We start from the raw sequence: 12,535 nt of genomic DNA, 5'->3' as shown, positions 1-12,535 counted from the left end.
AGTGAGGGTGGTAAGAAGGCAGGAATTAAAAACTTCTAACCCTTACAAAGACAACTATGGTCTTACCCTCTCAGCTTCTACCACATCCCAGTTGCCTTTGGTTTCTAATCAATCTTTTTTTTTTTTTTTTTTTGGCACATACTCAAGTTCCCTGGGCCTCTAGTGCCAATCTCCACAGCAAATTCATGCTTCCCATTGGCTGTTCAAGGAAATTTTTATGCTGCAGAGATTAGCATGTTTACGCAAACATTGGCTGATCAAAGATTGTCCCTTCTCCTGTTTGTACCACATGGTGCAGCACCTTAAAATATGTCAATCATTGCTTTTCATTGTAGCCTCTTTTCTTCTTTCTTCTTTCCCTTCCTCTTTCTTTTCAGGGTGCTAAACAGGTTTACTTTGTGGTAAGATAGCCTGAGTTCAATCTTGCCTCCATCTATTGAATAGTAGTATAATTTGCAGAATCTTTTCAGATTCAGTCTCCTTAAGAAGAAGGGTAAACATAGTTCTTTTATGTGGGAAAATTAAATGTGATCACACATGTGAAGTGATTGGTATACTATTTGACACGAAGATGCATTCAGATATTAGTCATATCATTTATCATTGCTAGTAATATTATATTGCAACTATTTTACGGACATTGTACAAATACTGAAAATACAGTTACTCATTATTTTCACATGACGTGGTCTTTGAAACATCTGTAGTCTAGTCAATATGTCCAGCTAAACTTTATTCCTATTGCTGGAGCAGGCTCCTAGCAAGGCTTCCACCCATGCTCTGCTTTTTTATTTATCATTTTTGCTGTTTTTTTTTTTCTAACAGAAAGAGAATCTCTAAAGTGTACTATTCCTACCTTGACTATCTGTACAGTAAAAGCTTATTTTGCACAAGTTGCAAAGTGGCCAAAACACCCAAGCCTTTTGGATGCACAGTTCAGCTGCTGATTTTCACATGCCATATTTCTTTTTGTGTAGCAACAGAAAGGTTCTTACAACTGCATCCTGTTTCATCCTGTCATTACACTTCTTGAATCAGGGCAAGTGAATCTGTCTTCCTGTACCCCACAGCTCCTGAGATAAAGATTGTTGAAAAATAGGGAAGATAATCCTGTGTTCTTAGATTTTGCATCAGTCACAGGGAGAGGCCGCTCTTACTGCATGGCTCTTTAGTCTTCATTGCCATGAAACAGTGTCAAACTTTGGACCCAGATTTCTATGTAAGGCTTTAGGTTATATGGTTGGAAAAAAAAGTATTTTAAAATGCCACTTTCCTCTTTTAAAACTCACTGTGAACAATGAAAAAAAATAAAGGTAAAAGTTTTCATGTCCAATGAAATAAGGAAGTTTTCACAATCTCAAACTATAAGCACACCTAGCAAATACCATAACAACTGGGCTTATGTCACAAAAGCATTCAACCTGCTAGGTCTCAAAGAAATTGCTAACAGCATGAAAACCCCAGAAAAGATATAAGATAGATATAGGAATTCAAAGATGAATTTACAAGAAAACAGGTGAATAAAAAAATCTGAGCTGGTCTGACTCATAGAGAAAATATAAGAGAAAACTAAATCCTAATAAAGATGAAATTCATATTAGGAATAAAAATAACAGTAAGTGGACATGAACAGTGATTATTTGGAAGTTGCTAGTTCTAAAAGAAAAGGAGATCCGGTGTATTCATAATTGGTATTTTTGAAGAAGAGTTTCAAAAACTCTAGCAAATAGAACAATTCAAATTATAATACAGTATCACAGGTACAGAAATGAGAAAAAACCCTCAATTCTGCAAATAGAAAGTCTGAAAAATTCAGACAGAATCATCTGACACATTTTGGAAGAGTTACCATATTTGAAAAATTTATCAAACTACTGTGTTTCTACAATTCATCAAAAATAATGAGTGCTAGACACTGAAAGTGTATGACTACCCCAGATCCATGGGTTGGTCACCCCAATGTGATGGTATTAGGACATGATGCCTTTAAAAAAACAACTAGGTCATGAGGGTAGAGTACTAATTAATGGAATTAGAACCCCAATAAAAAGTCATAGGTAAATTTGCTTTATCTCTCTCTCTGTTCTCCCTCAAATGAGGATATAAGGAGAAGGCGGCTATCTGTAAAGTAGAAAGATACCTTTACCAGACAACCACTCTCTCTACTTGCATCTTATTTTGGACTTCCCAGCCTCCAGACCTGTGAAATACACATTTCAGTTATTTAAACCATGCACTCTGTGGTATTTTTGTTATAGCAGCCCAAACCAACTAAGACAATGAGCATGTAACAAGAAAGGCAAATAGTGTACACAGGTTAAACGTGGGCTGGCTGCGTGTGTCTTTAAGAAAACAGTCAATTTCTGAAGATGATGAATAACATCTGTAAAGTTCTGAGAGAGCCACCCAGTGGCTTATACTGTCCAAGGCATCTTCCACTGAGAGACTACAGACATTCCCATGAGGTAAGAAACTGGTAACAACTACAGAACCAAAGTACTCTCCGGTAGAATGAATACTAACCAAACAAGATACAAAGCATAATAGAAACTTAGGTAAAAAGATGTTATGGTTTGGATGTGAAGGATCCCCCAAAAGCTCATGTATGAGACAATGCAAGAAGGTTTAGAGGTAAAATGATTGGGTTATGAAAGCCTAACCCAATCAGTGATGTGATCCCCTGATAAGGATTAACTGAGTGGTAACCAAAGGCAGCTAGGATGTGGCTGGAGGAGGTGCATCCTAGGGGTCATGCCTTTGATAATTAAAATGTTCATGAACTCAGAGAGAATACACAGGAAGTTAAAGGACATTTCAATAAAGAGAGATTCTAAAAAAGAACCAAATATTAACTTTTTGAATTCTTAGCATTTTCTTCACTTATCAATGGGGTTGGTTCTGCCGTGATTTATTTGGAGTGAGCTATTTAGGATTTTTCATGTTGTTAGTGTTTCTACTCATCTTCTAGGATAATTATCTCTTCTACATTTATATCAGGGACCACTGCTCTTTCTGATTGTTAATGGGACAAATATTTGTTTGGAAAGTTCTGGCTGAAAGAGTTCTAAATAGAACTTTGGAACATTGTTTGGGGGGGTGTGTGTTAGCGCAAAAAGATCTGGCTGGACACAAACTTCACAGATCAGCCAAAAGCCTTTATTCAGGAATGGAATCATGGTTCTGATGGATCCACTCTCCTGATGGAAAATGAGCCACTAAACCACAGGAAGGGACTGGGCTTATATAGATTATGGGTGATTTAGTGAACATGTCAGTTTGGGCACTCAGGAATTCAAGTTTTGGGGTTGGGGGTCAGTGGCCAGAACCTGGAGAGCATTTATCTTGGAACAGATTAGGGTTTCCTAGAGAGTATCATTCTAGGTATGATGAAACACTTTCTCCCGACCAGTGGCCAGCATCTGAAAAGGAAATTCATCAATGTATAGATCTTTTTTCACTCCCTTTCCAAGGCCATATTATCTTGGGGTTTTTCATTTTCTGTATCCAATACTATGTATCCTGGAAAGCTTTAAACCTTCCACCTCTAGGGCGGAGTAGATGTCAATTTCAGCTGGCCAGATGGGTTTTTAGTGTCTCCCCAAAGTTCTACTTATAGGGTGAGTTGACAGACCTCTCTGGGTAGATGGTGCATAGCAGGTATTCTGTAACCCACTGACAAGCCAAAAAATGAAGTTCCAGGTCTCTGTTCCCCTGATCAATTTCCCATAGTCCTTTTCAGCTATTCATTCACATGCCACAGGGCTCAAAAGGAGAGCAGATTGCACTCCCCTCTGTATCTCTGCCTTGAATCCCCTGGACCCACTGTTCTTTATAATTCTCTTGGGATTGAAATTTGCCAGGTGCTCTTTAGGTTTCTTAGTAGGCGCTGGCTAAGACAGAGTGGTAGCGTTTGTTAACAACTCTCAGTTCTGATAGGAACAAGATTCAGCATAAACTCCTTGAACTGGGTCTTCACCTCAGTTCTTCATCTAGAAGCTGAAAAACAGGGCACATTTGGGGTGTCTAATTTACCTATGATGTTTCCTTTTGTGTTCCACCCGACTTTGTGGTAACCTGGCTGCTCTCCCTGCCAGGTTCAAATGTGTTTCCTTTTAACCCCGCTCACAACACCAGGATCTCTGGGCTTCTGAAAATTTCAAAACTCTGACAGACAAATAATGATTTCTAATGCGTTTATTTTTTCAGATACCCACCTTGTTATGAAGCCATACTCCTGTCATTCAAGTTTCAAACAGAGCAAATGGGAAGTGCTTCCTTCCTCTACTTGGCCATCTTGTGATCCTCAGCAATTGAAATTGTTTTAAGACTTTTTAAAAAACATTTTTTTTTTCTGAGCTGCTTGGGACTTTTCCTTAATAAGCATCCATTAATTTTATATAAAATGTATTTCTTAGCTAAAATTCTAATAAAGTAGAAGAAAAAGTAAGATATAAAGCAATAACTGCCTACTCTTTTTCTAGAATACCATAATTCAACCAGCAACTTCAAAATCAGTGTTAAAGATTGATCACAAAACATATTATTCTGTCAACTTTTTTGTATAGTCGACATTTCCTCAATACAAATTTTTGAAAACTCAGCTTGTAAATTAATTTACAAAAGACTAAACTTTTGGCATGAATATAGTCCAAGAACTCTTTACTGTTGTGCCCAAATTTCACCATGAGAACAAAATGTCCTTTCTTCCTAGCTAGATTGACTGTTTTCCAAATTAATAAAAAAAATTACATCCAATCAAGAATGAAAATTATTTGATTAGCTATTCAATTACAGAAGTGAATATGTATATAAATGTGTTGATCAGAGAACAACCAATTGCATGACCTATTTATTGTTCTCATTTTCAAACACTTGTTTTTCATTTGATTTAAAATCAGAAAAATTCAATGAAAAAAAAAAGGAAAGTAAAATCATGATGAGTGAGTTTGTGCAGGCAGATGGATTTTGATGTAAGATCTAAAGCTATGACTCTATTACAGAACTCAGATGATTCAGTTTGTTTTGGTTGAATTATTAAGTACTTATTTGCCATTCATGAACAGAATATATTGGGCCATGAAAAAGTTTCAGAGGGTTTATGAAATGTCTGTTATATGTTCCAATAAACATAGCTTATAAAAAGATTCAGAAATTATGAGCAAATGTTCTAGAAGTTGATGATTTAAATTCTGCAATTACTAATATTATAAATTTTTTGTAATTCCCAAAGAGACAGAGAAATGATGACAGAAGAATTAAAAAAATATATTATTAGTCTCTCTTTTACAGAATCATTTAGAGCTCATTAAGTCCCCTTTCTTAGTTAATCCTCTATCACAGATAAAAGACAAGGGAAAATAACATAATGCAACTTTCTGAGGCCATATACTGCTCATCTTTGTGAAATGGTGAAAAATTGAACTTCACTTTCCTGACTCTCATTCCTCATGGCTCAGTAATGCAAGGCGGGAATGTTGGAAGAAACAATTGATGATCTTATTGGGTCTCCAAGTAGTTCAGGAAATGTAATCTCAGGGCAGGGAATGAAAAAACATCTTGTCTGCTCTTTCTCTCAAAAGGTTTTAGGAAATGGGCTGGGCTGTTCCTCAGAGGCAGAGCACTTGCCTAGCATGTGTGAGGCACTGGGTTTGCTCCTCGGCACCACGTTAAAAAAATAAATAAATAAAATAAAGGCATGCTGCCCATCTACAACTATTAAGAAAGAAAGAAAGAACAAAAGAAAAAGAAAAAAAGCCTCAAAGAGGGGGGGAAAGGTTTTAGGAAGTGCTTATTGACTCTGGCTCTACGTAGGATGTGATGTAAATCTATTTAAGCAGATACAATTCTAATTTCTCTAGGACAGCTGTTTTGAAATTAGTGGCCACGAATTTCTTGGGCTATGAGTGAGTTTCAGAGGGTTCATGAAATTTCTACATTTCTATCTTTCTCTCTATATATATAACTTATAGAAGAGAGTATTCAGAAATTAAAAGCAAATGCTTTAGAAGTCATCTAAGTGACATTTCAAGATATTAATGGTACATATGTGTGTGTGTAAACCCCCACACACATGCACACGCACTCTGAAAACTATTTTTGAAAATGTTGAAAATGCTTCCCATAAAATTTGGGGCTTAAAGTTCAACTTCCTAATGCACTGTACCAAGGAATAAAGACTTGTACTTAAAGTTTTATGAACTTTGCATATTGAATTTGATAACCAAGAAGACTCAGCCACCTGACCTGCTCTATGATATACCTCAAACATCCTGATTGTACAGCCATCCTCTGGTCTGATGGACATATTATCTGACTCCAAATTTTATTCCCAGCAGTAAAATCCAGAGGAGTAATATGGATTTGAATCCAAGACTAATGTTTTCCAACTTCCCTCTAACAAAATTAAGTAAACCATACAGTACCATTACATTCTTGGAGTTATGGTAAAGCATTCTATGAGCAATGCTGCTTTATCCTCTCTTACAGCAATTATCTCTTAGAAGCCAAGAAAAAAAACTGTGCATCATCATTACTTGAAACTATAAATCAACTTTGGGAATAGCAGTTTTGAAAAAGTCAGGTAGGAAAGGCCACCAGCTGGATCATCTCATATTTCTCAAACAGACCATTTTTTGAGCTGTATTTAAGAGCAAACCAATGTTCTTCTTCCTTTCAGAGTGGTCTATCACTGTGTAGTGGTCTTTTTTTTTTTTTGACCTTTTTCTTATCTAAAAATGGCTTCATGATTTGACACAAACTTTCTCCATCTCTCCTCTTGATATGACAAGAATCTCAAGCCTAACTAAGAATGTTAAGCTTTAGGAAAAAATAATTCAGATCACCTTTTGGGGATCCTGAAAAGCCAAAAATAGAAACAAGAAATTATAGGACTCAGGTTGTGACTCAGAGGAAGAGCGCTCACCTAACATGCATGAAGTACCAGATTTGATCCTCAGCACCACATAAAATAAAGGTACTGTGGCCGCCTACAGCTAAAATATAAATGTTAAAAAAATGAAATTATAGAGTTAAATTTTAAAAAACACTGAACTTTGTATTTCCATTTGTGTTCCTCAAATACCAAAAGAATGCATTACATTCTCTAATTATTTTTTGCTCACTTACAATGATGCACCAACTATGAAAAATGGCATATCTCTTTTTCATATGTTCAAAATCACATATAATTTGGTAGGAAGGGAGAGAAAAGAAAGGAAAAAACCAGTTCATTACTCCTCTATCATATTCTTACTTGTCTTTCAGTTCAAATATAAGAATACTGTACTTCCCCTTCCCCTCCCTTGGGTACTGTTTCCGGTTCTATATTTGCTCCATCTTTCTAAAGAGTAGCTGACATCATACTGGGGTTTTCATTCTCATTCAGAAACATCAGAGACATTCTCTGCTGAGAAGAATTCTCAGGCAAAAAGCTATGAAGTCAGTTTAAATGGCAATTCCTCTAGACAAAGATGTGACTACAACAGCAATTGACCTACCTGGCATTGTTCTAAACCAAAGACTGTAAGTAATTACCTTTCACTATTGTTCTCTCTCTTTCCAAAGACATTATTATAAATTTAGAACCAGTAGGACTCCCATAACTCAGGCATTGTTCAGTGCTAATGCTGTCCACAAAATATTGTATTCTCTTGTCCATAAGCAGTAAAACTGGTTGCTTCCTTTTAACACCTTTGAATTTACTAGGATGTAGATTATTATGGGAAACACTCTCCAGACCGTAGATTTTCAATCACCAACCTGTCTGCTGGGCTAATACTATTAAGAAACAGACCTCATCTATCTCTGTTGACTGAATTGTTGATCTTTCCTACTCCACTGGCTAATGAAGAGACATTTGAAGTCTCTAACGTTTGTATGCAACACAATATGAATTTATAGCAGAACATGAAACCTCTATGCACATGAGTTCTACATAGGAAAGATACCTGCTACCCATAATGTTTCCTTCAGGGAAAGCAAGTATGGCGTATTCACACATCACCAGCATCTCTTGTCCTCAACTCTTCTTTCGTTCTTTCCTCTTTCCTTCAACTCCTTGACTATTATTCACAATCTAGCAGAATCACATTTTATTGCTTTTATATTGAAAGTACAGTAGTCCAGAACTTTCCAGAGATAACTTCATCACCAACAGATAATGTCCAGATGAGTCATTTGAGGTGGCCGTGGCATTGATCATACCTTAAGTTTGCAAAACACTTTACAGTTTACAAAGTATTATCACATACGTTGTTATCTCAGAATGACCAACAGTCAGACTGGGCCGCTGGAGACTGATTGACATGCTCAAGGTCAGGCTGAATTGAGTGGCAGTTCCAGGATGGAGATATCTTTGAGGCTTTGTCAGGTGCCCTTTTCACCACGTCATGTTGCAGCTGTGCAGCCATTTTTGTTCTAAAGAACAACTTTTTCAATAAGAAAAGTAGAGCATTTTATGAAAGCCTGCATAAGGAGAGAAAATGACAGCATGTGATTTGAGTACTGCTATATGACAGTGTGACAGAAAAACTTACTCATCTTTAAATCCCTCTTCAACTAGGCTATGGCAAATGCCTAGCATGCTAGCATTAGTAATACATCGCCTTGAGCGAAGGCTTATTTTTCATGCATACCCCTGTTACAACGCAAATGTTCCAAAAAGGCAAAAATTCAAAGGATGAAAAGAGTCAATTTGTTAAATTTATTTTTAATGCTATATGAGCAGAAATTGAACACATGTAGGTGACTATTGAGTTTAGGAAGATTTGCTGTAAATATGCCCTACTAAGAGGGTGGGCCTGAACATTTTGTGACAGTAAGTTTCTTCTGAATTAAGTCATATACATCTCTAATGTGAACCTCGAGTACTTTTTATTACTGTTTATCAGTCTTGACTGGTGTGTGTGTGTGTGTGTGTGTGTGTGTGTGTGTGTGTTTGTGTGTGTTTTCTTAATCAAGAAATTAGAAAAAGGAGTCAGAAAAATTGAGCAATTATTCATGTGAGGATCTTTTTCCCTAGTTAGTATGACCAATCTTAGCCACTATGTCCTTCAATTATTCTTTTTGTATTTTTCTTGGCAATTCTGGTGTTCTGGTGAGAGGAGCAATTAAAGGACACTAGAGCTATGGTACATTTGCCACAGTTCTCTAGAGATACAGGACAAAAGAAGACATATATAATTGGAATTGGCTCACTAAGAACCATGAAGGCAGAGATGTCCCACTACTGATTTCTGCAAACCAGAGAACTGAGAGAACTAGGGATATAATTCAGTCCAGTTATGATAGCCTGAAAACTGAGGTGGTGGTGGTGGTGGTGGTGGTGTGGTAGGGGGGCTGCTGGTGTAAGTCAGTCTGAAGGTGAAATCCAGGATATCTAAGGGGGGGAGAATATGGATGTCTATGCTCAAGGACAGAGAGATTTGGGGAGAATTCACCTTTCCTTCTCTCTTTTGTTTTACTTGGGCCCTCCACATAATGACAGATGCCCATTTAAATTGGTTAGGGTGGATTTTTTCCTTTAGTCTATTGATTTTCATGCTAATCTCTTCTTCATTAACATACCCAGAAATAATATTTTGCCTACTCTCTGGGCATCCCTTAACCCAGCCATGTTGACACACTAAATTTACCAATCATGCTCATGGGCTGGATTAAGCTGAGAGAAGCAAGACCAAAGAAAGTCTTAGAATCTTGATGAGATGGAATTAACACATCTCAACCTTTTGAGTTCTACATTCTAGACATCTTTCTATACATGATGAAAGCCGTAACTTCTCCATACAACAAAACATATATAGTATAGCACAAAGTTTTAAGTAGAATTTTGAAAGGCTCATGAGCTACCTAACACCAAACATAAACCATTAAGAGATTATGAAACTCCAGTTAAAACCATTTACATTAGATTTTGTGACTCATTAATGTAGGCACATCATGTGCTAGATATTATATCTGAGAACATGGTAAGTACATAATAACTAATTTTTAAGTAAAGATAATATAATGATAGTTTTTTACAGATATATATTATTACTAAATGAATAAGCAGGTATTCATCTCGAAGAAAAAAAATGATAATGTTTAATCATGGGAGGTAGTTTTCCATGGATTTCTGTGTTTTGGATTTTCTGTGTTACTGAATAAAGGTGATGCTTTACAGACAGGCCTAAGAAACTGGAGAGTGTGTCTCCTAAAGACAGCTTGCCTGAAAGCCATCCATCTAGTAAAGTCTCCTTCCCCTCTTCTAGAGACTTTTGCTCACATTGTAGGTAGTAATCATATTCTCCTCTCTCTGGGAGATCTGTTTACATTGCAGAATGAAGGCCTTTCTCTCTGGGAGGCAGAGTAGCAGATGGCCTTCCTAGGGATAAGACCATTTTACACCCATTGGCCTAATGTCCTTAGAAAGTATGAAATATAATATATGTGTAAATTAGTGAGGTATCATATTCGGCAATACCTATTAAGTTTTTTTTATCTGATCCTAACTAGACTAATTCAAAATCCACAAGACTCAATACATTTCTCAATGTTTATTTTTTTCTCCCAGTTGAGTTTTACATAGCTTTAGAACAACTACTGTTCACCTAAAAGACAACTTTTACCAACTATTGTGTTTCCTGGCTCCTGTGGTGATTGTATTAATTCACATTTTAAAAGAATCTGACAATCAGATAAATGTCTCTTTAGATGAAAGTATAACAGCGGCAGTGATGGCGGCTGACATTTATTGATATATCCACAAAACATCCTGCCATTAGCTTGGTAAGTAGCTGTTTTCCTGCTGAAAATGTGTCTAATTTTCATCAGCTTATCAAATGTGGATCTAACGATCAATCTCAAAGCAGATCTCTAATTTAGCAAATAGCCTACAGGGCTGTATTCCTGATATATTCCAAATCTCTTTTGTCAAAAAAAAAAAAATAAGATCTTCATCAATAGAATGTTTGGGTGTTTTACACACATACACACACACACACACACACACACACACGCACGCACACAAGCAGTGGCTTTAAGAACCGTGTAGTGACCATTAGAATGTACCTCACACATCTCCACATGCAGGGAGCATAATTGATTGACTGTCTCCACTTCTGTACTCTAAATCCCAGCTGCGCATTCTGAGTAAAGCCATGCTTCCATAGGCTGCCACCAGCAGGTGACTGAGTAGCAGCAGGTGAAGGCACAGCCAGGATACTAAGGAAGTCCTTTTCTGATAAACCATGGTCTCCTCTGAGGAGTGATTGGCTCAATACTGCCCCCTGCTGGGCTTTCCTCAACACAAAACTGAAGGCTCCAATGTTTCCATACAATCTTTTCTCCCCTTACTCTGCCATAATAGATCTCCATCGTGGTTCAATGGCTTCCCCCAAACTCCCTGGTTCTGTCTTCATGTTCGTCCACTGACATTTTCCCTAATAAGTCTTTTTTTTCAGATTTCATGTTTAATATCTGATCCTTTATATCTGATTCCCAAGGACCAGATATAGGACAGATTGGGTGGCTCCAACAACAAACACTTACTTCTCACAATTCTGGAGGCTGAGAGGTCTAATAAATATAAGTTAAATATATTTTGCTCTGAAAAAAACTTCTTGAGGTGCACACTATTTTTTTTTTAACGTGTTGCCTATATTGAGGAAGAATACACTAGGAGATAATAGAGAAAGATAAATAGAAAAATGGGGTGCAAAAAAGGGATGGCAGAGAAACCTTATCAAAGCGAGGAGAAAAATCAGGAGGGTGAAAGCCAGATGTCTCCAAAGTGGGAGGTGGATGGAGGCAGACAGTGAAAAAGAAGATCAGATGGTGAATGTGGCAGAAAGAAAATATGACTCCCACGGTGTTCTCAGGCTTGGTAATGCTTCCAGCTCCCTGCTTGTCCTGCACCCCAGGATGCTGAGGAGAAAGAGGTGGAACAGAGAGAAAATGTGCTGAAGAGAACAGATCCCTCACTGAACAGCAAGTCCTTCATCTGTGTGCATTCTCCCTGTGCTTCATCCACATCCTGAATCAGAAATCTTCTCTAGCAGCAACAGTGTTTGTAATGTCAGCGTTCAACAGGGGTAAAACTTCTGGCTAAAACATAGAGGGTTCTTAAAAACATCTAGCAAATTTCATGATTTGGCTATTTAGCATCTGTTAAGACTGGTCCTGTACAAAATGCAGCATTGATAAATTAACAGACAAATTCCCTCCTCTTATAATAGTACCATTGTTCACACATAGTCCCTATCCTTGCCTTTAGACAGTGTTGATTTAGAAAATTTAAAATAACGATGTGTTTACCCATGGACCGCTTCAACTAAAGCCACTATTTCTGTGAACTCTCTCATGTTTTAAAGCCATCTCGGCCAGTTTGTGCTGTTGTAATAGGACAGACAGCGTGGCTACAATAACAAACACTTCTCCACAATTCTGGAGGCCGGGAGGTCTAAGATCAAAGCATTGGTGGATGCAGTGTCACTCTTTCTGGTTTAAAGATAGCTATCTCTTTGAATCCTGCACAGCCAAGAGAAAGACATCATCT

The sequence above is a fragment of the Callospermophilus lateralis genome, chromosome 17 (genome assembly GCF_048772815.1).
Source record: "Callospermophilus lateralis isolate mCalLat2 chromosome 17, mCalLat2.hap1, whole genome shotgun sequence".
In the NCBI taxonomy this organism is placed as follows: Eukaryota; Metazoa; Chordata; class Mammalia; order Rodentia; family Sciuridae; genus Callospermophilus; species Callospermophilus lateralis.
Note: the sequence above shows the minus strand (reverse complement) of the source record.